This window comes from Lissotriton vulgaris, chromosome 1_1, assembly GCF_964263255.1.
Source record: "Lissotriton vulgaris chromosome 1_1, aLisVul1.2, whole genome shotgun sequence".
NCBI lineage: Eukaryota > Metazoa > Chordata > Amphibia > Caudata > Salamandridae > Lissotriton > Lissotriton vulgaris.
Genome location: NC_141685.1, coordinates 952,883,036 through 952,909,523, shown reverse-complemented (window position 1 = coordinate 952,909,523; position 26,488 = coordinate 952,883,036). Strand labels below are relative to the sequence as shown.

The window sequence follows — 26,488 nt, the reverse complement described above, 5'->3', positions numbered from 1 at the left end:
CTTAAAAGAGTGCTTAAGTTTTATTTGGAAAAGACTAAAGGGATTAGGAAAACGGACCAACTGTTTGTGAACTATGGCTCAATGAGAACAGGTTTTCCAGCAGCCAAGAGGTCCATCTCCAGATGGATCGTCTCTTGCATTAAGTTGGCCTATCAACTAGCAGGCAAACCTTTGTTGATGTTTCCAAAAGCACTTTCCACTAGAGGGAAGGCCGCTACAGTGGCTTTCTTGCATGACATTCCAATGTCGGAAATATGCAAGGCTGCAACCTGGAAATCAGTGCATACCTTTACGAGGCATTACTGCCTCGAATCTGGTTCCAGGGCCGATACTCAAGTAGGGCAAGCTTCCTTGAGGAATCTGTTTGGGTAGTCTATAGTCTACTCAGACTTATGGATGAGATTACTGTCTTATCATTCCTTTGCCCGCAGGGATGAGGAGAGGCTCGCTACTCTATTCTAATGCTTATGACTATTGATGAGGATCCCCTGGAAGAGAAGGATTAGTTACTTACCTGTAATCCTAGTTCTCTTCCAGGGGTATCCTCATCAAAGTCATAAGCAACCCTCCCGCCTCCCCGGGCAAAGGATACTCTTTAATAAGGAGATATTGTTAACCTATTTGTTTTTGGGTTTGTTTTCAGTCTCCGAAAAGAACAACTGACCTAACTGTCACCCCTGGGGCATGATGGGATACAGGGGGTCATGAGTGTCTTAAAGGCACGGTGTCAGTTTATTGCTATTCAGCTACAGGTTAGCTTTTCAGTCTTTTTAGACTGTGTGTTTGCAATGCAGCCTGGGAGCTTCCTAGGCTTCCAGTGAGTTATGAGAATTTCTACTGCTTTCTGAGCATTAAAACAATTTCTAAACAATCTTTGGTGTTGTTTCTCATGTTTCTAATGCTTATTATATATGTATGGTGGAAATTCTTCACAGCATATTTCAGCTCTAATGTGATTTGGCTGCTATTGCTTGTTTTTATATATATATTATTTATATATATATATGTATATATATATATATATGTGGGGCACATATAATATAGTGTTTCCGGGGTCCCGCGCATGGGCGGGAATATTCTAATGCTTATGACTTTGATGAGGATACCCCTGGAAGAGAACTAGGATTACAGGTAAGTAGCTAATCCTTATGTTGATAAATAAGTGTTAGTTGAAGCAGTGCAGGAGTAGTGTGCCCTTTATTCAGGGTGATTATATGCTCTTAAGCATCCAGCCTCTCTGCTTGGGTCATGACCAGTAATTTCCAAAGCTCTTCAACGAGGAGGCTCCATCTTTGCTCTTGGCCATGGCCATAAAGCCAGGTCGTGCTCTTAACTTCACCAGTAAGTGCCCTTCCTGTATGTTCACAGGCCCAAAAAGAGTAGATGTTTACACTTGTTTTGTAGTGCTGGTTAGTTTGAAGACTGATTAGTTTACTATTCCTCTCCACCAACATGACAAGTGGGCAAGAAACATTGCAAGCTCCAGAGAAAAGCTGACCAAAGACTAGACACGAGGAAACAACCCAAAGCAGACAGTAAACAGCTCTTACTTGAGTGGGTAAGAACAGCCTGTACCATGCGCTAGGACGCCTCTGGGCAGCTACCGCGCTTTATAAATTCTCTTTTCATTTCATTTCACCATTCTGTCACAGCAACAGGCAGAAGCAAGCAATACTCCACTGGCAAAGAGACAGAAAGCGGCAGTGTCCAGCTGTCTCAAAGACAGGGAATGTTGCCCACATAGCACAAATATGTCACATGATTGTTTGCGTACTCCAGCACTGGCTTACAACTGGATTAAAGCTAGGAAATATTTTCTAGCACATGTTAGGAATTTACAGAAGCAGCATAGGCTGCTGGGAGTAGCCAGGGGAAAACATTATTCAACAGATGGAAACTCAGTGAAGAGGACTTTTCTGTAGATGCCTTAATGAAGACATAAGGGAATGTTACTTTCTAGCAAATAAGACTCCTAATTTTGCTTCGCAAACATCTATGCTCAGTAAGTGTTTGACCTGTAGGCCAATGGAGCGGTAGCTACCAAAATCTCTCCTACGTCATAAATCTTCAAACAGTATAAAGGAAGCAATCAGCAATTGAGTGGTTTGCCTTAAACTACAGAAAGGAGACAAACACCACACTGGAGAACAGATTTAAGATGATTCAAAGCTTGTGCTGGATGACTTTCAGACAGGAAGAAAAATAAGCAGTGAGTTCCAAATTAGTGGTTGTGGCAGATTCTTTGAAAGAGCTGAAAATGACATTTAAACCTGATAGGCTATTGGATTATGGGAATTTAGGGTGAGATGTACGACCCCCCAATCAGCCAAATAAAAATTGCGTCGCATTTGCGACTCGCTAATTGTGATGCACAACCGTGACTTAGACACTTTTTGCGATTCCCAATGGGGTCGCAAATTGCATGCCTCATGCATATTAATGAGGCTGTCGCAATTAGCGACCTCTTTGGGAATGGCTGCCACTCCCAGGGATGGTGGCCTGTTGGTGTCAGCAGATCTCCATGTCTGGGACTGTTTTTAAATATAGCATTTTTTTAATGCAGCCTGTTTTCCTTAAAGGAAAACTGGATGCATTTAAAAAGAAAAAATATGAAACTTTTCAGTTTCATTTAAGAACTGGCAGTGGTTCTTGGGACCAGTGCCTGTCCTTAAAAGATATTTGTGCATGCATTCACAAATGCGAAGGGGTCCCCTCGGGACCACTTTCCGTTTGTGAGTGCTTTACCACCCTTCTGAGAAGGGTGGTAAACTGCAAGTGTTTTGCGACCTGCAATTGCAGTCGCAAAACATTGATACATAGCTTAAGGAGTCGATATTAGGAAGGGACGCCCTTGGAATGCCCCTTCCTAATAGCGAGTCGCTTATCTTATTTTGCGAGTCGCAAATTGATTTGCAACTCACAAAATGGGATTAGTACATGGGCCACAGGTTTTTTGTGGGCTCAAATGGGTCTAAAACTCATTTGGGCACGCAAAACCCCTTTGTACATCAGGCCCTTACTGTTCTATTCATCAAACTAAGGGACCCACCTTTTGAACCCATCCAGTGAGATAACTTGAAGTGACTTTTTTAAAGCATCTGTCTATTGTAATTATTACTTTGACATGAAGAGTCATCGATTTGTAAACATTAGGCATAGCAGAGTCTGACAAAATATAATACCATCCTTGGATCTTTTTGTACGAATGGTAAGTGCAGATTTCCGTATTAATTAGTATATGGCCCTGCCAGTTTTCTTTCAGCACCAACAGTTGCTGGTAGAGTGAATTGTACACATAATTGTTGCTATGAAGGCTTCCAGAACCACATCAGAACAAAGAATATTTTGATCAGTGCTTGGGAAACACTGTCAATGGCTTGTCCATCAAAGTGAAATGTAGGATGTGCCAGTTATTGCTATCACTTCGCTACCAGTTACTGTTGAATCCAATGGCAAATTCTAAAAGAGAGAAGACAGAACCAAATCCAATCTTAAACAGGATTAAACCAGCTGAAATAATAAATAAAAAATGATATGCTGCTTTGTGAATACCTTCAAAAGCGCTATTGCTTGAATTCAAATGCTTGCCAACACGTCTAACAACATTACAACCTCTTCTGCCATGGCATAGAAGATGTTTTTTAATTTCAGTACAACTATTCCACAAATAATTTCAAGATGAAACTGAATCCTAGAGGAGCCTAGATTCTAGTCAACATTAATATAGACTAATTACAGATATTATCTGTTCAGCAACAGGATGTTTTTTTAATACTTACAAAATTATTACAGATCTTAGCACTAAATGGTATATATGTGCAAAGCGTGTGAATTTGTAACAGACAACAAACTGCAAAACTAGTGCTAAAGGTAAATAGACTTTACCTTTTACTTCTGTGCGTAAGTAATGTTTTCCTTCTCCTTGGTACTGAGGCTGAACAAGTTTGTTGGGCAATAGAGAATCAATCACAAGGAAACATGACTTACATGTGAAAACAGTGCATTGCTGCAAATTATTACAGCATGGAAACTGCTACAAAACTTCAGGATGGGTATGCAGCCTCTTTGATGGGCCATCTGTGGTTGAACATTTGCTGTAGACTGGTGGTCAGTGTGAGAAGCTCATTCTGCGGTAGAAGACATCAGGCCTCAGTGCCTTACTTATGGCTGCCTCTGCCATGTGGATCAGGAGACTAGCAGGGGGAGTTTGTGTGAGGCCTCTGTAGCAAAAAAAAAAAAAACATATAATACCCTGAAGCCTGGGAAGGAAGGGAAGGCAGAAGATGAGAACTGGAGTTGGCAGGAACAGGCTTTGATCATGAAACTAAAAGTCTGTAAAGGGAAACTATAAAATAAAAGAAATACTACAACAAAGGGTCCAAGGGAGAGAAAAACAAACTATCATGGTTGATAGTTTGCAGGCTCCTTGTACAGTGATAAAAGGACCTTACAAGAGTGTGTTAAAAGGACCTTACAAGAAAGCAAAGAGCAGATTAATCACACAGAGTTCAGGGAGACACCCAACAGCTCCTAAGGAGAAAGATATTTAGGTGGTTCTCTGTGCCAGAAGCAGAAGCCTCAGATTCTAACTGGCACCTTTGGTAGTAAAGACAATTGAGATTATAATAGAAACAGACAGGAAGACAAAGGGAGGAACACAGGAGCAGGGACTGAGCTCAGGGCAAAGCAAGACTGGAATCAAGGTATTGTTCAAGATTGGAATACATAGAACATTAGGCAAGGAGTTCACATGTAACAGGATAGATCAGGAAGAGTGCAGAACTGGGACTTGGAAAGAGGAAGACCAGGGAAACCAGCAATACACAAGAAGGAATAGGAAAGCTTGGAACGGAGTGTAAATCGGAGCCAAAAGAAAGGCCATAAAGTCAGAATAACCGTAGGGTCCAGGAACCAGCCTAGGGAACAGAGACCCAGGACTAGGACGAGATCTAGGAAGAACCGGATGACAGAGGGACCATAAAGCACCAGGGATGTGGGACAGATACCTGGACTGGAAAGTGAAGAGAAACTAAATTTGCTAGGTGAAGATGTGTATAATGTCCTGTACTGATGTAAAGGCTGGTTTCATAAAGGCCCTTGTGAGCAACATCTAGTGCAGGATGACAGAATTCTGACAGGATGAGAGATCCACACCAGGGGAATTCACCCACATTCCTGAGGCAACTGAGTTCATAGTTCAGGCTATGCAAAAAAAGTCACTCTACTCTAATGTGCTATACATGTTTGACGTAATGCTTTTTCTCACAACAGATCTGATTGTGCCATTTTTCCCACAGATTCGTCTAATTGAGGATTCAGAACCCGACCCTTTTCCGGCAGTGAGATGCAAGCCCCTTCCTCTGGCCGGGACCGTCCCATTCAGCTCTGCCACCCTGAAGAAGAATGGATAACCCTTTCCTTCCTCGTGCAAAAGAAGCCGTTTTTAATGCAATAGACTTTCTACGTACAAAGGAACCAAAGGAGTGGCAAAGCCTCCCTCATAGATCCCTTCCGCAAAGAATCCCAATTACCCTTCAACACCTAAACATTTATGGAGGGGGCAGAAAAGAACTACAAGAAAAACAAAACAAGAAAATCGAAAAAAAAGGAGAACAGAAGTCTATTTTAATAAGAGGAAAAAAACTTTTTTCTTTTTTTTTAAAAGAGTAAATCGTAGAATTACAAGATTTTTTTAATTTAAACAGAAAAAAACTTGGAGGCCGTGATGCAAAAGGGGGAAAGAACCAGACACCTCTCACCCCCCTAAACCATCAAACCCTCGCTCACATGTCTTTCCTCTTCTTTTTGTTGTTTTAAAGATTTTGAGGAGAGAGAAAAAACGATTATGCAAAAACTTTCTTTTTTTAAATTGTTTTTATTCTATTTTTCTTCTATTACAAAGAAAAAGGCACTTGGTGTTTTTTGTACAGGAGCCGTCTCTTTTTCTCACCACCCTCCCCGCCCACTCCTGTCTTCAAATGTTGTGCCTGGTGTCAGGAGATTGAAAGCTCATGACATTCACTATCATTTGGGGTATTTTTTGTTGTTTACTTTTTAAGGTAAAACACTAAAATGAGTCAGCAACTTAAAATCACTTTTTCTCTTACAAGATAACGAAATATGTTTGGCAAAAATGAAGATAATAGGTGATTGGGAAAGAAAATGGTCATGAAAAATTTGCTGAGCAGTGGTGTAAGCATCACTATTTTAGAGTACTTGCTTTGTACAGAGAACTGTTAGTACTGTTCCACTAAAAGTACAGTCATATTTTTAGAGGTATCACTACTGTGACTCTTTAACTGTATACCCAACCCGTTGAATAATGTCCGTGCTATCCCATTAACGGACAGCCCCTCTCCCGAGAAGCCCAGACACTGCCTTAGAATTATTGCAAATAAATGTATAGTACCATGCTAAAAAAGTCCCAGAGCTGACCTATTTAGGATTTTTCAGCCCTGCGGAGTAGGACAGATAGCATTCCATTGCAATTATTGCAGCTCTGCTGCGAAGTGTAGTTACTATCCCATCAAAAGTAAAACAATACTGCTTAAAAAGTTTGGTAGTGTAGCATTAAAGGTGAGAAATCTAAGTTAGAGATGGGGCTGCAACATAAATTTACAGCAGCCTGGCTGAGGAGTGTCAATACTCTCCCTTTGAATGTACAGAAACTTTGCGAGACGTGCCAGTGGTGGCTAACGTATAGTACATTTCTCAAAAAGTTCTTATAATTGTCCTACTGAAAGTAGGAATTGCTGTACAGCTGTGTATAGTCATTTAAAGCTCTTCGCAAATGAGCGACAACTCTTTCGTGCGACCAAAAGGAGTTTGGAAAAAACTGATTGGCTTCTCAAATTCGAGTCCAAATCACAGTACATTTTGTGACCATGACTTTAGACCAAGGTCTGGATATCCTGACATGAGACTGCTGATAAGGGTCCTTTCCTCCTCGGGGTTTCACCCCATCCTTCTGCACACTGAGCACAACTTCTATTCGTGCATGCCACCACCTCCATGACAATTGAAATACGTTGCTTCCGTTAAAATGACAGCCGCACAAAATGACAGATAGCCGCCCATGCGTGTAAAAATGTGTTCACCCCAAATGCAACCTTTATCACCCACACCTGCATTTCCTGGGTAGTGCTAAAGCTTCCAAGATTAAAGATGACTTTGGTGTCATTATGGTTTTGCAACCAGTGCGCTGGCCAGGCTCCAACTCTAGCCCGCTAAAAGGCAGCCCAGAAGGACACACTCGGGAGTACACTATCTGACGTGCATTTGTTGTGAGGGCAAGTTACATGGGCTCCTGAAATTTGTCGCAGAGTTGCTGCCGCATACATAGAAAGGCTCATAAGAGAGAGGACAAGGCCTCTCCAGAAGCTAATTGTCTCCATGTCGTTCTATTTCCAAGAGGAGTTTGATGCGTTTCGGAGAGGCGCTCATTATCCTGTTCAGAAGTCAGTGCAGACCACAGCATCTCCAGGCTTTTGTTCCTTAAAAGCCTTTGAATTTTGGAAAGTCATCTCATGTACTGAGCACATTCAAAGGCCTGCCTTTCTTAGAATCTCTTGAGGCAGCCAATGATGGTTCATAAAAGCAATGGACAGAAATACATAGAATTCCAGAGCAAGGCCAGAACTGTAAGCTAGAGGACACAGGGATGTCTCAATCATGGTGAGAACTACGAAACTGTTCAAACAATTAGGGGAGGTTGCAGGTTTAGACACAGTAAACAAGCCCTGATGCACACAGTAACATTCCACTCATTCCATCTCCTATTATTAACTGTAGAGGAAACCTATTTAATGCTGACATATACAAGATTCGGGTTCCCCATCCACTAGCACCCCCTCTGCACTGCCTATTCACGCTTCAGAAAGAACTGTGCACGTAATTTGAAAGCATATGACAATCCGAGCTAAAACATAATATATATCTGAACCATCTAGAAAGATAATAATATATAAAAACCATTCCAAACAAAAAATCATAATATATAATAAAACAGAAACTATATCTATTTAATTGTTTAATATATTTATAAACAGAGGCCTTCCTACAAGACTGCTTCATTTCCAGCATAAATGGCAGCAATTTGGCAGGTGATGGGGTCAGTTACTTTTAGGACAAGGACACTCACATGAAAATGGTAGATTACATGAGAGACTGCTAGGCTGATCACGTCACTCTCTCTTCAGGTGACAGATTTTAACCCAAACCTACCCACCCTGGTTTGTATGGATGTATCCCAAATTCTTATGACAGATCAACCAGCTTAGGCTTACATCTTCACAACCTGAAGCTTTCCTGAAACATTCGATGCTCCCTCAGGCACTTTGTTGTGGTTTCACGTTAGCCTTGGGTGTCCCCTCTACCACAGGTACCCCAGGGAAAGAAAGTGTGATGCCATATGTTCATTGGTTGCACCAAAAGCAATGGTTTCTCTTTTTCCCAATTGATTCCACAGCTTTCCAGTGTGGCATCCCCACCCTCTCAATCGCCTAGCCCTCCAGCAGCTAATCTATTAGCTCCTAGTCTTTTCTCCTCACAGTTCCTTAAGCCCAAGTCCCTCAGTGTCTCATCTGTCACTCTTAGTGTCTTCACATCTCCAAACCGACTAACCTCCCAGCCCATAGTCTATCAACCCTTATATTCTTAGCAGAATTAAGATTCCAAGGCAGAATGTTTCCATATGCCACACAAGTCATTTTCTTGAGATGCTGAAAACACTTAACCATTTCTGCACAGATGTGACCTGCTGGAGCAGAAATATCATGGAAGAGTAATTCCACGCTCCCCTAAACTATGTCTGCGAAAGGTCTAAGAAAAGAAGTCACCGCTGGGAAGCCTGTCCTGTTGCACCAGGTCCTGCATCTTTAACTACCCCTTTTTCTCAGATTGGAGATGGCTGCCTATAGTTTACCCTGGGTGAATAAAGAAATTGTGAATTTGCCCACTGCTGCAAGATTTAGTGAAATGAAATAGGAGCACTTAAAAATTGAACAGGTGGAAATTCTAAACAATGTCTGTACTCGTTTTCAAATGGGTCCCACAAATGATGAAATAGCTCTTAAAGTTAACCCGGAAATAATCCATTCTGATCACCTCCGGCTTGCCTCCCAAGTGTGCAGAGAGCACCCTGTTTAGCAGCTCCATATTTACGTTCTGGTCCTTAAAGTGGCCCTTACGGTAAAGTGGTTAGGCCTGGTGTTACCAATAAATTTGGGAGCCCAACATGGAGGGCCAAGACGTCAAAGGATACCTCCAAAAGTCAGAAATGGATGTCTCGTGTGCATAGCAAAACCATATCACAATATGTAAATATACAGCATTCTCCCATGTTCCTTTTCAAAACTCATTTACATTTTTAAAAATTCAATCTTGAGAACAAGTATGGAAGAGAATGCATGCACATGTGTATTTGAAATAAGATCGAGTGAGGTGGTACTAGAACCCTGGCATCTACACCGCGGGCTGACTCAGAGATCTACGCTAACAATACATCGGACATATAAGGGCACAGCTGTGTCACGTTAAGGGACAGGTTAGAGACATTGGGCCACACTGTCCTAAAAAGCTTGAATAATTGATATACAAAAAAGACCACACGGAACATCCCATAACTGCGTTAAAATCCCAAAATATCTTACAGAAAGGGTTTTCAGTCCGAGGCTTGATGCCCATCACAATGCCAGCTGAGGGTGGACGACTGCGTCATTGTTATTCACTACTCAGCACTACCAAAGACTATAGAAAATCATTTAGTCGTCCAAATGACGTTTTCCCGCATTGGGTGATATCTAAATGTCACCTCTTGATTGTAGGGTTGTTTGGTCTAGATGGGTGATCGAGATGGGTCTGAACACCCTAATATGCATCAGGAGGCAGCAGGGTAAACTAAATGTGGGGATGCATCCATGCTTGCTCACACCACTTTAAGTGACATCTAGTTTAGATAAGGCTCCAATCAAGAGATCCTGGTATGATGTCTCCCTCTTGGTGCAAACAAGAGTTTTTGGGGCCATTTTGAGTGAATTTCTGTTAATGATCACAAGACTCGCACCATGGTGGCAAATCTTAGACACAAAATTACAAAAAGGTGTTACTATATAGGATTCCCCCAATCAACCCTCAGCCTCTAGGATTTGCCTAGTCTTCTTACAGGCACAAGACTTCCTGCAGTAAAGGTGCAAACCCCACTCGACGGAGCATAGTCTTTCTTTAGCTATCAGAGAAGAAAACAATCTCAATTCCTTCTCTTCTTCTGGCCAAAAGACTTAGTAAGTAACCGAAGCGTTTCGGGCGCTGCACCAACAAGTGAACGTTTTCTTGTCTGATTGTAAAATTAAATCCTATTTTCCTTGACATTGAACTGTTGTGGGTGGGGAGTTACAATGCCAACCAGTAAAAAGTGATTTAAAGTTGCTGGCCAGATTTTCTGCTTCTTTCACTGAAACGTCTTCCTTCCTACGAGTGAATCTCTTGAGCTGCATTTCCCCCTTTCTTTTTTATAGATTTTTTGATAGGAACAGTTGTGATAGGAAAAATATAGTTTCGAATTTGTTGATCTGTGATCGGGTTGCCTTGAAAAGGAGTCCCCTTCAGTGCTTTTAAATTGTGGAATGCAGCAAAGTGTGAGATTTTTTTGTATTGTATTTTTTGGAGGCAGGGGGGCGATGCTGCTTTTCCACAACGCTGCTGTATTGTGTTTTTATCTCTTTCCCAACCTCTTTTCCTGCATTCACTCCCCTTTCAATATCTGTGTAGGCTCCAGAGTGGAAACAGAATTCCAGCTATTTGCCCTATTTTGCAGCATGAACCTACGCTGGATTCCCTTGCTGTGCATTATTCTGCCAAGTAGTGGCTATCTCTGGTTACCTGTTAGATTAAAGGAACGTTTTTTAGTTTGGGCGTCAATCATAGGTGGAGTTAGTATGACTCACCATGATGGGGCAAAGAAAGAGAACTACAACATATTTGTCCCTTTTCCTCACATGAACTAATTTGTCTGTTGCAAGTAAATATCTAAAACTTAAATATTTGGGACTAATATAGGAAATTTGTAAAAATTGGTTATGCAAGAATGCACTTCGAAATGGTTTTACAAATAGGTGCACTTGAGCACGAATTGACTTTGCAGAAATGCATATTTTAAAATTCAGTTCCAAAACTCGACCTTCCTGCCCTGGATACGCCCAGCTTAAAAAACAGGACTTGACTGGATGCCTATCTGACAATCCTTGATTGTTTTCTTTCAAACAAGATTTTAACATGAAAGATAAGTTTCCTTTCTGGGTTTATTTCTGTTTCATGTGAAATATTGTTTTAATTGTTTTGTGTTTTTTTAACTGTTTCAAAAGCAAGGAAAAGCTACAGTTAGTTGAAGTTAGTCTTAGAGCCCTTGAGGCTGTTTTAGAGAAACACGAGCGTCGATTTTTATTTTATTTTACACAGCTCTATTTTTTTTAATGGCTTTTATTTTTTGTTTTGTTTTTTGGTTTAATGATGTTTCATTTTTGAATTGTGTTTTTTTAAGAAAGCTACATTTGATTGAATTTTGTTGTCTGTAATAGGAGGCCTCTGCGATAGTTTTTTCAGGAAGAAGCACACATTTTCCATTCAGTTAGCAATATGATGATGGCATTTTGTTTATTTGCTGTTCGGGGATGTGAGGGGGAGAATAGGAGTTTGAGAACCATAATAGACTGTTTGATTTTGCCATTGAGGCATGCCAAAATGGTGTGCCACGTTTTCAGAAATTGATTGTCCCAGTGGGAGGAAGTGCACCTCATTTTCTCCACTTTAGTTGTAGGATTTACGAAGCTCCACTTATAAAACAGTATCCAGAAGAGGTCAGCGTCAACAGATACCTCACAGCCTGGCGTGATTCATCCCTAATGCGAGAAGAGCATGGCATGTTGTGCCCTACATTTTTTGGTTTCTAAAGTTCTGGCATTAAGACAAACCAGATGGCGCTGTAGGCGTGCGCTGTAGCCTCAACTGCAAGCTACGCAAGCCTGCAAGTGGGGAAATGCTCCAAGTTCTTCATCACTTGACATACAGAAAATCTGAGTCTGCCTTAGGTTGGTGAGTTATTGTGTATTTTGTAGCACAAGGTTCTGCTGTACCCGAGCCGCTGTTGTCTTCATGTCCCACAGCAACTGATTACTGCCACAGACATCACAAGTACCGCCTCCCTATGAGCGTATTGATATTTATGACTCAGAACTGCATATACAGACACCCATCTAAGAAATATCTCTTTTGTATTGTGCGTCTCCCAGCATTCTCCCAAAAACCAAAATCTAGCGCGTGGCTGATATTGCTTTGCGTTGCATGGCTGATGACACGCCTCGTAGCTGACTTACACCGTGTTGTATCCTGCTCTCCTAATTATTTGACATCCCTAGCCTGTGTTAGCAGGATCAGCTCTGTGTCATTTCGATGGTGCAGAGGGGAGTAGTTGCAATCCCCTGTGAAAGGCGTGGAGCACAACAAATTACAACCATCAGGGAGGAAAATACCAGATAATGAAGAAGGAATACAAATTATAAAATCCAAATTTGTCTTATAGCCCTTGAAATTTGCATCTGGTTTTACGGTGCCTGGGTACGATATCCTGGCTCGGTTGCACTTTTTTGCTTCATTTTGAGCCATACATTTGTATCCAATTACACTCTGATAAAATACAAATTAACAAACTCTCCTGGCCCTGTGGCAATCCTTGCTGGCGATATTTCTCTTTGGCAAAAGCCTTAAAAGTTTCAGCTAAAGTCTGTGTCAGTTTCAAATGGGTCACAGCAGTTAGTCGCCTCTCTCCGAGCAGCAGTAACGTGGTGCGCAAGGTATGACTTCATTAAATACCCATGTATGTGCTTCCATCAAAGTGGGACACACCTAAAAAAAATAAGGTGCCTTAAAATTATGGTGGGAATCCTTAACAGGCAGGGATATGTGGGCCATGGGAAGTGTCAGTCAGAAATTTGAACAAGTCTAAAGGACTGCACATATGGAGCTTGCCATACACCATCCTCGACTTGTCATGCATCAGTAACTATCCCACAACGGGCCCTCGTAGGAGGGGGCCAGAAGTCACAGTAGCACAGCTTTGATCTACTGTGTTTCGGATGGAAGTGCAGCAAAGTTGATCGTTTCTTCTTGTTTCGATCTAAACTCCTTGAAAATATTAGTTCTTGTTCTTGGAAAACCTATATATCAACAATGCTGCTTGGACTCCGCCATGGGGTAATTTTTCCAGAATGTTAAGGACCCTTAAAAAAGGGGAATCTGAAAGAAGTCCTTGGTGACCTTCCAAGATACATGCTAACCTTATTCAAATCATGGAACAACACAAAGCAAGTGAAAAAGGTTGATGTGAATGGCGTAAGGAAGGTGCTTAGCCTTCTAGCAAACCTCTTTGAAAAGGATACTGCATTGAATGATACTTTCCAGAAAAAAATTGAAACGCCTTACAATTTTCAAATGATTGATCTGAAGAAAGAAGAAAAGGAAACTCCGCAAATTTGCAGAATTAATTAAAACACAAAAATGTTCTAGATAAATGTAGAAAGGACAAAGTTTAAGAGTGTGTGGGTACCATCTATAAAGCCTCTCTAATCATTCATTACCACTAACAGGCTTCAAAGTGTCTTTCTTGCCACCTTGTTCAACTGGCGCAGGACCATGGTAGGCCGAGCCTACAGCACTTTCCTTGGTTCCGTTGTTTTTCTTCTTGCATTTCATTCACACATCTACCTCATAAAGTTGCGCAGCAGTGCCCGCCAGCCCTTGCCTCATGCCCACCACTGAACTCTTTGGATCCTAGGTAGCAAATTGCCACTGAACAGCCAAAAATATATTCAAACATGTATACAAAAAAGGCAAGTAAACATAACCAAATCGGATGAGCAGTGCAGGTGGTCTGCTATCCTTGACGTCACACTCTTCCGCTGGCCCCTCTTGGCCACACCGCCCACCTTGGCCAGCCCTTGCACATAGCTTTGAGTGGATTTCACAGTTTCTACAACTTTCTGTTGCTGCTAAATACATAGAGAGACTGAGGTGTGAAGGGTCTGTATTCTTTCTAGTTGCCGTTTTCTGTTTCCTTTTGGGTTTGATTCATTGGGAGTGTTGAAGAAGGAGCAGGTGTTGGGGCCGCTGCAATAAACCTTTCAGGCAGAGGTTTGCCGTAGGCAGTGCCGGTGCGCTCTGCAGGCAGCATATTTATAAACTACAACATATAATTGTAAATAACACAAATATTTTAGGTGGTAGGGTCGGGGAGCTAATACTGATAAGTAGTGTCCAAGAAAAGTATTGGGATGGGAGCACGAGGCAGCCTGCACCATTCCCAGTGCCTTGATAACGTCAACGACAAGAGTACAGATAACTTCGGAAATAACACAAACCCTTGGGTTTAAAGGTAAGGTGGTCGCCAGAACTGCTGAAATGAATACTGGCCATTTGTCCATTTATCTCCCAGTGCTTCACCTCTGGTTCTTCCACGTAAACAATAAGTTTTGGTTGTGCCATGGACAAGCCGTCAAGTGCATTAGGTGTCACTGCGCAGGCTGCCATGACAGCTGACAGCCGTTGTTGGTGGCTGCCAATGAAATCTCATTGTTTTCTGGCATCCCTACATCTAGTGACATACAGTAAGGAGATTGATTGGTAACAGTCAATTAAAACAAACAATGACTTTGGACTAAAGTGGATAAATTGTGGGAAAAGTATACATGCAGGTGTTCTAAACTGAGAGGAAGGATGGGAAAAACCAGCTTGCACTTTCAACCCAGGTAAGGAGACATGTGGCACATGCCCACTTGTTATAAATTGGGTCGTTGTGGGACCCGTTGGTAACCAACATTTTGCAAGGAAAAATTGATTTTTGCACTGTTGGCCATTCCTGACAAATCTGTTACTATGATGTGATCCCTGTGCAAGACCTGCATTCGATATGTGAGAAGGCGTGATGTGTCACTATTGCCATGGTCTACTGGCACTGGCATGGTAGATGCCTTTGGCACTTCCTGCACTGGGGGTGCCCACTTTGCCCTATGTGGGAATTAGACGAGCTGTACTCTAACAGGAGGTAAAAATTGTCTTCTCGTGTCGGGAACCTACAAATTCTTCGAACAAAGATGTAGCAATAGAGTTTGTCCCTTCCACACGGCCACCATTCATTCCATGTCAGTTCATGCTGGCCTGGCCTCCACCAGACAGAGTTTGATGTCTCTAAGCTGTCAGGACCATGACGCTCAATCGCTCTCAATCGTTCCCTGTAGACAGCCCTGCAAACATCCATTCACTCTGTCTGCCTTAATATCTGGCCCCCTCTTGCTTTTTGAGACAAAAATGGAGTAGGGAAAACAAGAGCTACAAAGAAATTGGGGAGGAACAAAAAACACTTGAGTAAATGGAAGTGATAAGGTTCTGCCATCCTCCCTGCATTGCCATCTGCCTCAAATGAAGGGTTGGTTATTTCCAGCCACACATTTACCTTATCCTAGATTTCTCATTTTGTAGGTCTTGTTCTATAAATTTTAATCAAGGGCGTACAAAATTGCATAACCGTTTCTTTCAAAAATCCACCAAAATGTTGTGCAATTTCCTTTTACAGTGAAATACAATTTCCAACTATCTTGATTGACTTTATTCAAGCATGCGTGCACTTCACGTGAAAAGGTCTTGCGAGATACCAGTAGGACAGAAGACGAGTTTGAGTCTCCTGTGTGCAAATATTGCCAGAAAGTGCGTAATGCAAAATCTATGGTATTTACAATTTCGCCAAGGCCTAATTTTAATGACAAAATCAGACTAAAATCCATAAAATGTTCATATCACCCAAAAAAACCTGTTCCTTCAAGTAGCGCTTGAGTGGTGGCACCAAATCAGTCCCTCTAAAAGGAGTGCATTTGCAGGCTTGGTCTCACACAGTTCTGGATTCAGGGCTCACTAAAAGGCTGCAGCTGGACTGCTACTTTTCCCCTGAGATGCACACTTTTCTATTCTGATCCCCAAGAGGGAGCTCAGTGTCAAGCAGATAGAAGGGATCCTCAATCTTTGGGAAGGTGGGGATCACTAAACTCACACTAATCATACCACAAAATTAATCTCTGTTCTCATGCCAACTGAGCGCCATTTTATTTATACATTGAAACATGTTTTTTAAAGCTTTTGTAAACTTTTTTTTAAAATGAATTTTTTTAGTTTGGTATTACGTCCTACCCACTTGGCTCCATCTTCACCACCCTCCATCCAAAAGGGCCGCTCTTTGTCACTCTTCCCCAGGTCATCGCGTAGCGCTTCAAATCTGTCTCAATTTGAAAAAAATGTTTGTAAATAAAACTTTAAAATTGCTCCTGTGTGGTCCTATTTTCTTTTTTTAGAGTGGGGTTTTGCATTGTAATTTTTTTTCCAGACTGTTTTCATGTTTGTCTCCTTTGCTGTTGGTCAAGATTGGGCCTGAATATCAGTTGGCTCTTTCGAATGCACTAAGGTGTTCACAATTTATTGAATGTGATCATTTGCACATACTCAGAGTTTATGGGGAATAACACGCAGATTTTGATGCTGAACACATCAAAATTCAAATATCAGGCTTTTTCTCCTTGTTAAATTCCTCAAGGTTACGTACTGAAATTTAACTATGGGTGCTCTCTTTATGGCAACTGGTAATTATCGGGAGCGATAAACATCTTTTCACTTGTAATTGTGATTTCGCAGGGATCACAATTTAATAGGCCATTTGTAATCACACTCTTTGAGCGTTTGAAAAGACAAATTTACTCATGCCGCCCCTGAGCTAAAAGATAGGAAATGAGAAGACAGCTGAGGGGGCATGGACGATCAAGTGACCTCCTTCATAGTGACCTAGGATGATGACCAATATCATGGCTTTAAAGACAGTGCCATTTGTACTTTCCCAGCATGCAATATATGTAGGCACGAAATGCACACCTAGCCACAAAGCAACAGAGTAGTGTGCACAATGGGGTTTTTGGGGTGGATACTTACTACTGCTGCACCATAGACAAAACCAGAACTAGAGAGCAGCTGCACGCCCAGAGTGCTTGGATCTCTGGCAACCCTGTCCTGCTGAAATTGGCCCTAAATTTTGAGTTTTCTTGACTTGAATGCACCACAGTCAAAGAAAGGGCAACCAAAGTCAGGTAATTTACTCATTCAATAATATGTTTTGTGCCTAACCAGAGACTGCCTTGTGCAAAGGTTTAACCTACATTATCTGTACATTTGTTGCTGTAGACAAGTGATGTTTACCTGTTTGCCTCACTCCTACAAGTCTGACTAATCATCTCCAGGTGGCACCATTCAATATGTCACAAATTTATAAAGCGGCTCAGGATTTCGTACCCCAACTCGTGATTTTCAGATGATACTCTACTCATCACCCAAACTGACCCCATAACGTGCATTAGATATAATATAGGCAGTCCTCTTCTTGCAAAACTCTCATATTTCAGACAACCAGCCTCAATTTTCACTCAACAACATAATCACATAACCACACACCAGTAATTTTCATCACACATGGTAGGCAGGCCCCTCTTACCATCATGTGCACAGTGAGGTCATCAAAGATAAATAAATGGCAACATTGTCATACATCACACCACAAACCCATAAACCATGCAGAAAAAAGAAACATAAACATACTGCAAACTCAAGAACAAAACATACTATCACAATAAAACGAACTGACCTGGAGGGTAATGCACTACACTCTGACTGGACAATAGACAACCAACCACCCAGCCCAGATAAAAAAAGACAATCCTGTTAGCACACAGATAAGAAACAAAAACAATCTGTCCTGTATCAAACTCGCATTATCTTAACACTCCCTCACTGCCAGTCTTGCCTGAAGGAGTTCTTACTCTGCAGTTCTTCACAGGACCCCACTTTACCCTACCAAAAACAGGTCCAGGGGACCAGGGAAGCAATTCAATGTCCTGTGGAATGCAAGAATGCAGCACTGCACTACAACCTAGGCTCCTGGTCCAGCATGTCCCCCTCTCAGGAGAAGGAAGCTGTGCCTTCTGCTAAGAGACCCTCTTGGACTGGAAAGAAAGGCAGTGTGCCTACCGCAAGATGTAGTGGCAAGCTTCCCCCAAAATACCCAATATCTTCGGGCTGAATGACTGCATAGTGCAGAGGAGAGAAAGAAGAGGCAGGACCCTTAGGCTTTCCAGCAGCCCAAGACGGTGAGATACCGGAGGTCTTCTTCTCGGAAGCCTCAAAGGCAGAAGAGGAGTGGTTGCAAGAGGTCATAGTGAAGCAGGCACCCACTTACACCCTGGGCCCAAAGACCTGCTCTACTCCCCATGCCTCTTCAGTGCAACATCCACCACAAGTTCAGTCTAGACCAAAAACACCCTTTGACAGAGGCAGAGCACAGCTCCTCCATCTGACACCCACTGAACTTGGGAGAGTCAGTGGACACGTTCCAAAGCCTCTTCCAAGGGCGTACTGTCATGTCATTCGTCAATGTATCCTCTACCTCAAGGCCATGAAAAGATCTACCCAAAGGCCATGGAATGAACCACCCATAGCAAAATAGATTTCGGAAGGCCCTTCGCCACTGGATCAAAACCACAACCGAAAGCCCCCTCAGATCGAAAAATTTGGAGGAGTCTATCTTTGAGAAACTCTATAAGGTTCTCAATGCCAAATAGAAGAAACTGTTCATCCATCTGGACACTTGCAAAATCTTAGCAAAGGTTTATCCTGATCGTAAATAAATGCAGGCCTGCCATCGAAGATGAGATGAACCTGGCCACCAGAGATGAACCTGGCCACCAGCCTTTGTCACCTCAAACCCCAAAAAGGGTTAGGAAGTAAAAGGTACTTACCTTCAGTAACGTAATATCTGAACGAGACAGATTCATTTACTTTTGAATTCTCCCCAGGCACCAGTCTGGATTTGGAAATATTTCAGCAGTACCTCTGCGCGTCAGGGGACAGCGCCGTATGGCTCCGCGATGACGTCGACTCCGGTCATGACTTCAGTGGAGCCATAGAAGTCCCCTTCAGTACGCAGACGTCAGTTTCTTCTGTGAAACCTTCCATGCCAGAATGCGAAGCCACCATAGAAACTGGTTGTGGAAACAGTGTGTCAGAAAGTTAAAAAATCTTTGAAATGTTAATAAAGGAGATACATCAAATGGTATGTTAATACCCAACATGGATACAAATGGTATGCTAATACCCAACATGGATTTTAAAGAAAAACCCCAAACAAATAAATGAAGCACAGGGCTACATGACACCCTGCATCCTGGTGAATAACCACTATGCTAGGGAAGAAAACCTTAAACTCTATAGACCAGTCATCAAAAATCTTTGAAACCCTGTGCCTTGGTAAGTAGCCCTCGTGTAAGGGAAGAAAACCTTACCTCCTACAGCCCATTCCTCAGTAGTAATGAGTGGCATGATAACAGCAAAAAAAAATTATAAAAACTACACCAAGCTGTTTGTTGAATCACATCATTATGTAACATAGTGATAGAGCCAATACAACGCACGATGATACCAAACAAGAACTTTCAATGAAAGAACAAATAAATCAATACAGCCCACTAGTGTCCGATCCTGTTTGAAATAGAAAACACCCCCCACCCTACTAACCACACAAATGTGGAATTGGCAGGTATGCAACATTTAAACAAACCTATGTGGCCAGGTCAAGTAGTCACATTAGCTGAGATAGTGATCACTGGTAAATAAAACTTGTATTGGAAAAGGGTAACCCTTACCTCATAAGTTATTTGCAGAGAGGAGTGGATGGGCAGGGAGTTAATGAATCTGCAGCTAAACTATGTGTCTACCAGATAATACGTTACCGAAGGTAAGTAACTTTTAAATCTGATAGACATGTAGCCACAGATTTCTTAACTTTTGAATTAAATACCATAGCTATAGCCTCCTGGAGGAGGGTTTGCAAACTAATCCTACAAACGTTCTCAAAGAGAATCCACCGGTCAATGACCAACAACCGACCAAATGTACGTAGGAGTAGCAGAACAAGAGCTTGGCTCTTAATAGAATCCATGGTCACTGCCACAGTACATATTTATTTATTTATAGATTTATACAGCGCATAGCTGCCCCTGCAACGGGGCTTCCCAGCGCTACCCAAAAGACAAGTGCCAAGTGCCACTCTAACAGACCCAAACAGATTAGACCGGGAAGAGCCAGGTCTTTAAAGCTTTATGAAAGGTCAGGTGATTCTGAATTCCTCTGATAGACGGCGGGAGAGAGTTCCAAAGATCGGCCGCCTGGACCTTAAAAGATCGACCGCCAGCCCTGGCTCTTTGAAAACGGGGGGTGCACACTAATCCCAAATTGGTGGAGCGAAGAGGACGGTTAGGCATGTACTGAACCAACAGATTCGCTAAGATCGGAGGGCCTTGTTGTGACAGAATTTTATGCGCTACACACAAGGACTTTAACTGAATTCTTTTGGCTATTGGTAACCAATGAAGTTTAGGTAAAGAATCCGATACCGAACAAAACTTGGGCAGTGCTAGCAAGCACGGGCTGCTGCATTCTGAATTCTTTGGAGGCTTAAAATACAAGATTTATTAGCACCTAACTAAAGGGGGATGCCGTAATCCAGCCTGGCTAAAATTGTAGCCTGTACGATAATTTGTCAGATTTCTGGTTCAAAATATCCGAGATGGGGTTTTAACTCCCTCAAGAGACCAAAACAAACCCCAGCCAGAACTTTAGATTGGGTGTCGAAAGAAAGATCCCTATCAATCCAAAAACCAAGATTCTTAACTGCCTCTTTAGGCGGTGGCGCTGGTTTAAGATTGTGAGCCACCACTGTTCTGAACACAGTGCACTGTCTCTCCCTAACACAAGAATTTCAGATTTGGCATCATTAAGCTGCAAGCAGTTGGCTGTCATCCAGTCTGCAATTGCTGACTGGTCCTCCTTAAATTTAAGGAGATTATTTTGGCACTTTATTTAAAAGGCAATAACTAGCTGGGTGTCATCAGCGTAAGAAACCAATGACATCCTTCTACTTCTTGCTACCAAAGCTAGGGGTTGAACATAGATGTTAAACAGCGCAGGGCTCAATATTGAGCCCTGTGGAACCCCATGCTTAATTGCGTACACCTGCGAGTGGTGCAGTGGTACAGCAACCTGAAAAGTTCTGCCTTCTAAAAAAGAGCGAAACCAGGCCAGGGCCAGTCCCCTGGCCCCAATATCCTGCAGCCTACAAAACAGGATGTCATGGGAAACAGTGTTGAAGGCTGCACTTAAATCCAACAGAATCAAGGCCGCATAGTCCCCGACATCTTGGCTGCCCCGGATATCCTCGGTCACGGCCAGCAGCGCCGACTCAGTGCTATGGCGGGGGCGGAAACCAATTTGTAAGGGATCAAGAATGTTATTCTGCTCGACAAATTCAGCCAAAACTGTATTTACATATGATTCGGTAGCTTTTGCTTCGTCAAAATAAGCGGAACTCTACTTTACCGCTAACTCTAATTTCTATAAGAAAACCGTTTTCTCCCAATTCGCTACAACTGCTGAGAAACGGTTCCTAGATGCGTTCTCAAACAAATCTCAGTTGAAGTGCGCAACAGTAGGCGCGCACACTTCCCTTAACCACTAGACTACTCAGGTGTTGTCAAATGTGCTGAATAATGGCTACTAAAGCAGGGGCCATCTTGTAGTGTCTAATGGTCTAATCTATATCATACCACCAATTTACCATACTGGGTTTAACAAGGACTCTAGTTCTTTTGGAAGTACTGCCTGGATGCCGATGCATGACTGTGGCAATCGTGAGTTTCCTGACAGTCCCTTTTCCGCCCAGTCGGCAATCCGACCAGCGTAAAAGCGGCAGGTGCCCTGCGCCATACTAATATGGCGTGGGGTGAACCAGGGACATTTGGTGGGCGGATCGCCAAGATCGGCCCGGCTGTGGCCAGCCGCTTGATATGCTAATAGGCCCTGTAATGTGGAGGCTCTGCTGTACACTTTCTAAATATGTTCTACTCCTGACAATAATGTCAATAATGCAGCAATTAGCTGTAATCACTGGTTAGACGAGGCATCTCAAAGAGTGGTACCGGAAAAAATATTTAAGAGCTCCAGGAAAAATCCTTCAGCACCATGGTACTCGCAAGAACTAAAAGCTGCACAACTTAAGTGCAGGCTTCAGGAGAGCAAATGGAGGAAAGAATATTATCCAGATGAAAAAATCAAGTATAAAAAATGACTATCCAAGTGTAAAGACGTAACTTAAAGCAGAAAAGACCAAATATTTTTCTGGGAAAATCAGATTAGCTACTAACTCTACTAGGGAACTTTTCAAAACAGTCAAACCCCTGTCCAAATGGAATAACAGCAACATCTTCATTCTGGACGAATCCTTTTGCAATAAGCTGGCTGATTTTTTCCAATTGAAAGTCAATTCTATATTTCAAGCATTTTCCTCAAATACACAAAATGTTGACATAGTTTCAGAACAGGATGAGGTCCTAAACTTTGGATTAGCCTCTGGGCCTCTCAAAACACCCAAATTCGAAAGGTTTTCACCTCTTACCCGGGAAAAAACAATTGGTTTCATAAGCTCCATTAAATCCGGGGCCCACTCGGATCCCTGTCCCCCTTTGGTCATCAATCTTGCAGGCAGCTTGGTGGCCGTTCCACTCATGGATCTATTTAATGACACACTAAGCTCTGGGCAATAACCAAATATTTGGAAAAGAGCTTCCATCCTCCCTCTGGTGAAAGAACCCTCCCTGGACCCTAAGCGGGTGGAAAGTTAAAGATCCATTTCCCGTCTTCTGTTTCCATCCACGATTCTAGAGAAGGCATATGAGCGAATAAATACTATCCTTGCACGATTCCTCTCAATACAGTTTTAGAGCAAACCATTGTACTGAATCAGCACTGATGGCAGCATCTGAGGAAATAAAATGAGTTGTGGACAAGGGCGGCAGAGTTGCATTAATCCTATTGGATCTCTCTGCCACCTTGTTGAATGACTTCATCCACTCGGTTTTACGAACACTGCACTAACATTGCAGAGCTCATTTCGCAACGATAGACAACAGTGGGTTGAGATGGGAGATGCAAGTTCCAGACCTTTCTCTCTCCCCTGTGGTGTACCTCAGGGCTCTGCGCTCAGCCCCACCTTATTTAATGTGTATGTCACCCCTCTTGTTAATCTTATTCACAGTTTTGGTCTGGCTATATTCTCCTAAGCTCATGATACACAGATAGTGGTATCTATTTCATCACAGGTGGACAAGGATGCAAACAATTTCTGCAGATACATGGCCCAGGTTGCAGGCTGGATGCAGAGAAATTGTCTCAAACTAAACTCAGACAAAATGAAGGTTTTTCTTTTTGGAAAGGAGACCTCCTTTTGGAATGCCTCTTGGTGGCCCTCGGAGCTGGGCGCTCTACCAAGGCCAGTGCAGAAGGCAAGAAATCTGGGAGTCATTTTTGACACCAAACTATGTTTCTCAGAACAAATCAATGCTGTGACCTAAGCAGGTACTTTTATGTTGAGGGTTCTTAAAAAAACAGTGATGATGGCACTCATCTTCTCGACGATGGATTACTGCAATCCCCTTTATCTAGGCACTTTTAAATATCTGATGAAAAAAATTAATTCCTTGCAGAACGCTGTAGTAAGAGCGTTACTGACGATCCCCAAATTCGGATCAATTCTCATCTAATGCTTGGCCTCCATTTGTTGCCAGTGGAAAAGAGGATTTCATTTAAGGCTCTGTGTTTAATTCACAAGGCCCTCTATAGTGCTGGTCCGACCTTTTTCAGGATTGTTTTTCCTGGTATGTTCCTAGTAGGAACCTCAGATCGAGCTCTGGGCAAATGATCACGGTCCCAAGAATTAGCAAAGCAAAATAGGGTGGAAGAATGCTCTAGTATCATGGAGAGAAACTATGGAACTCCTTGCCTCTTCCCTACACTCACAACCCATCATGCAGAAATTCAGAAAACAGTTAAAGACCTGGCTATTTTTGCAATAGGTAACTGAGCCACACCAAAGGTATGCCGTTAGGCTGATGGCCTTCCTGGTTTTTGATCCGTCTAGTGCTAAGACACCTCCCGGTATTGCACAGTTTACAAAATTATTTAATTTCATTTCGTTATCAAACATTAAATAGGGAAAAAACACAACATTAAAAGAAAATTGTTGGGAAGTGGGTTATTGGTAGGGGCAAATGTAGGTCTGCCACTGGCAATAAGCCTACTAACACATGGTAGGACCCAGCATAGGTCTTAGAAAATTATTCCTATGCTCAACCCATGATAACGTGGCTGCGAGCAGACAGGCTTAACTTCAAAGACAGGTATGTAAAGCATTGAAAAACACAATTTCAGTAAATAATTAAGACACAACACAAAATAAAAATCAAACACCAATTTATAAAAATAGGTAATATTTTTTACTTTTAAATGACACCAAAACGACTAAAATCCACTAGGGAACCAGAGATATTAATTTTTAAAGGTTAGTCACTTTCTAGTGCTTAGAAAGCAACAGTGCCCCTTTTAGTCATTTCGTTTTTCCCTGACAGGGACACCTTTAAACATGGTTCTGGAGAATCACACCAAATGTGTTGCACCTTCTCCAGCAGGCGGGTCCAGTTAGACCTCCTTCCTGAAGTTCTGCTTGCAAATCCCAAAGTATCCAACACACAATCCAAGTTCTGGAATCTCCAAGAGGGTCCTTGAAAGTATGAAACTTCAATTCCGCAATCCACTTGAACACAACCCTTACAAATCAACTGGTACTCCAGGCTGGGAATTCTTTGTGGGGATGTCCAGGTGAGCTCTGTTAACCTGTAGCTTGCAGGGAGTCCATTCTTTAGTCCTTTTGCATCAAAGTAATCCACAGGGCTGCAGTTTCAGTTGGTGCAGTCTTCAGAGGTCAGGCCTTAGAAATCTTTGCACTGCAAAACTTCACAGCAGGGCACTTCTTGCTTCAGTAAGTTTCAAGCAGCAGATCTGGAGGGTTCTGCCCCTCTTAGGTACATATTCAAAATTCTCTGGGTCAAGCAACTGACCAATGAGAGCAGGATAACTTCTCATAGTTATGACCACATCCTGTAGAGTGTAGCATTATTTTGTCCCAGAGTGCATCATTCTTCCAAATCCATAATGGGTGATTTTCCAGCAAGGAGGTAAGAGCTGGCTAAACACACCCCATGGGATGGCTTATCTCCATGGGCTCTTCCCCCTACCATCTGCACATACCTTCCTTAAGCCAAGTCCTGACTCTGGGTCAAGAGTGTCAAAGTGAAACTGAAACCCAGGTCTCCCCTATGCCTTTGAAGAGCTTGGTTTACAACTCCACCACATGGCCTGGCATTCCTATAGACCAGCACCCCGCCCTCCCAGCAGAGTGGTTAACCCTAGGGGTTCTTTATCACCTCTTCAAAACAGCCTGGCTAATCCACTTAACTCTGACCAATCAGGGCAGCCCACTGGAAGGCCGAATTTGGACTTACAAACAAGAAAGTCTTATAACTTCTTGTATGTACACTTTAGGAGTAATTCAACAATATTATATTGTTGGACTTTTCCCTACCATTCTAGTAAGAGTTTGAAAGGTAGCTCTATCTCCTTCCTATCAGGAGTTATTCTTTAATAACTCCCTGCCATGTTAACCTATGGGCCATGGGATTTGCAATGGGGAAAATGACTTGGGCCAGTTTCCTAGCACCAGGGCTTATAAAAACATATTTTATAAGTATTTCCCTAATTTCTCCAGAACTCCTACCCCCTGGTTGCCAATACGCGAGAGGATCAAATGTAAATCCTTATGCATTATGCATAAATCCTTACAGGGGCAAGGCCCCCCCCCATTATGAGGAGTTTAGAGGGCCCCTACAAAGCCAACAGGGCACTCCGTTCTGATCATTGGTACCTTGCCTATGTCCCTAGAGTGAAGAGGGCTCGAACAGGAGGACGTCAGTTCTCTGTCAATGCTGCAACTCTGTGGAATGCCCTCCCACTTAAGATCTGAAGTGAAACCAGTCTCCAGAAGTTTCGTAAACTCCTTAAAACTTTTCTCTTTCCTTAGGACTCCTAGAATACTTTCTTCCCCTTAGTAATCTCTACTCTCCAGCGCTGGGACGCTTACGGGTAACCACGCGCTTTATAAATCCGCTTCCATTCCATTCCATTCCTGTGCAACTAGGGGAGACTTTAGATGTTCTGAATCTGCAGAAATATTGCAGATCCTCCTTACCCAGTGCTCCTAGCATCAAAGTCGAATTTAAGCAGCACTTTAACACAATGTGGGGAGTGAAATGTGAAATTGCACTTTACCCAGGCATATAAAAACTCATTTTATAAGGGTATACCTTATAGATCACTGACCCCCCCCCCCCCCCCACCCCTGGTATACCTAGGGAAGACCCTGTGGGTCCCTAATATGCCAAAACATTGTAGGTTTTCCTTTTTTTAGTGC

The 26,488-nt window shown here is 42.5% G+C and overlaps 1 protein-coding gene across 5 annotated transcripts in view; it reads left to right on the top strand.

The window, feature by feature from the left end:
- RBMS2 (RNA binding motif single stranded interacting protein 2) overlaps positions 1-5,627 on the top strand; it is a 285,759-nt gene extending 280,132 nt beyond the window's left edge. For all 5 annotated transcript variants that reach the window (XM_086959473.1, XM_086959490.1, XM_086959498.1 and 2 more), the window contains one exon: positions 5,298-5,627. The gene's annotated coding sequence lies outside the window, so the exon portion shown is untranslated. The remainder of the gene's footprint in view (positions 1-5,297) is intronic.
- The last annotated feature ends 20,861 nt before the right edge of the window (positions 5,628-26,488 follow it).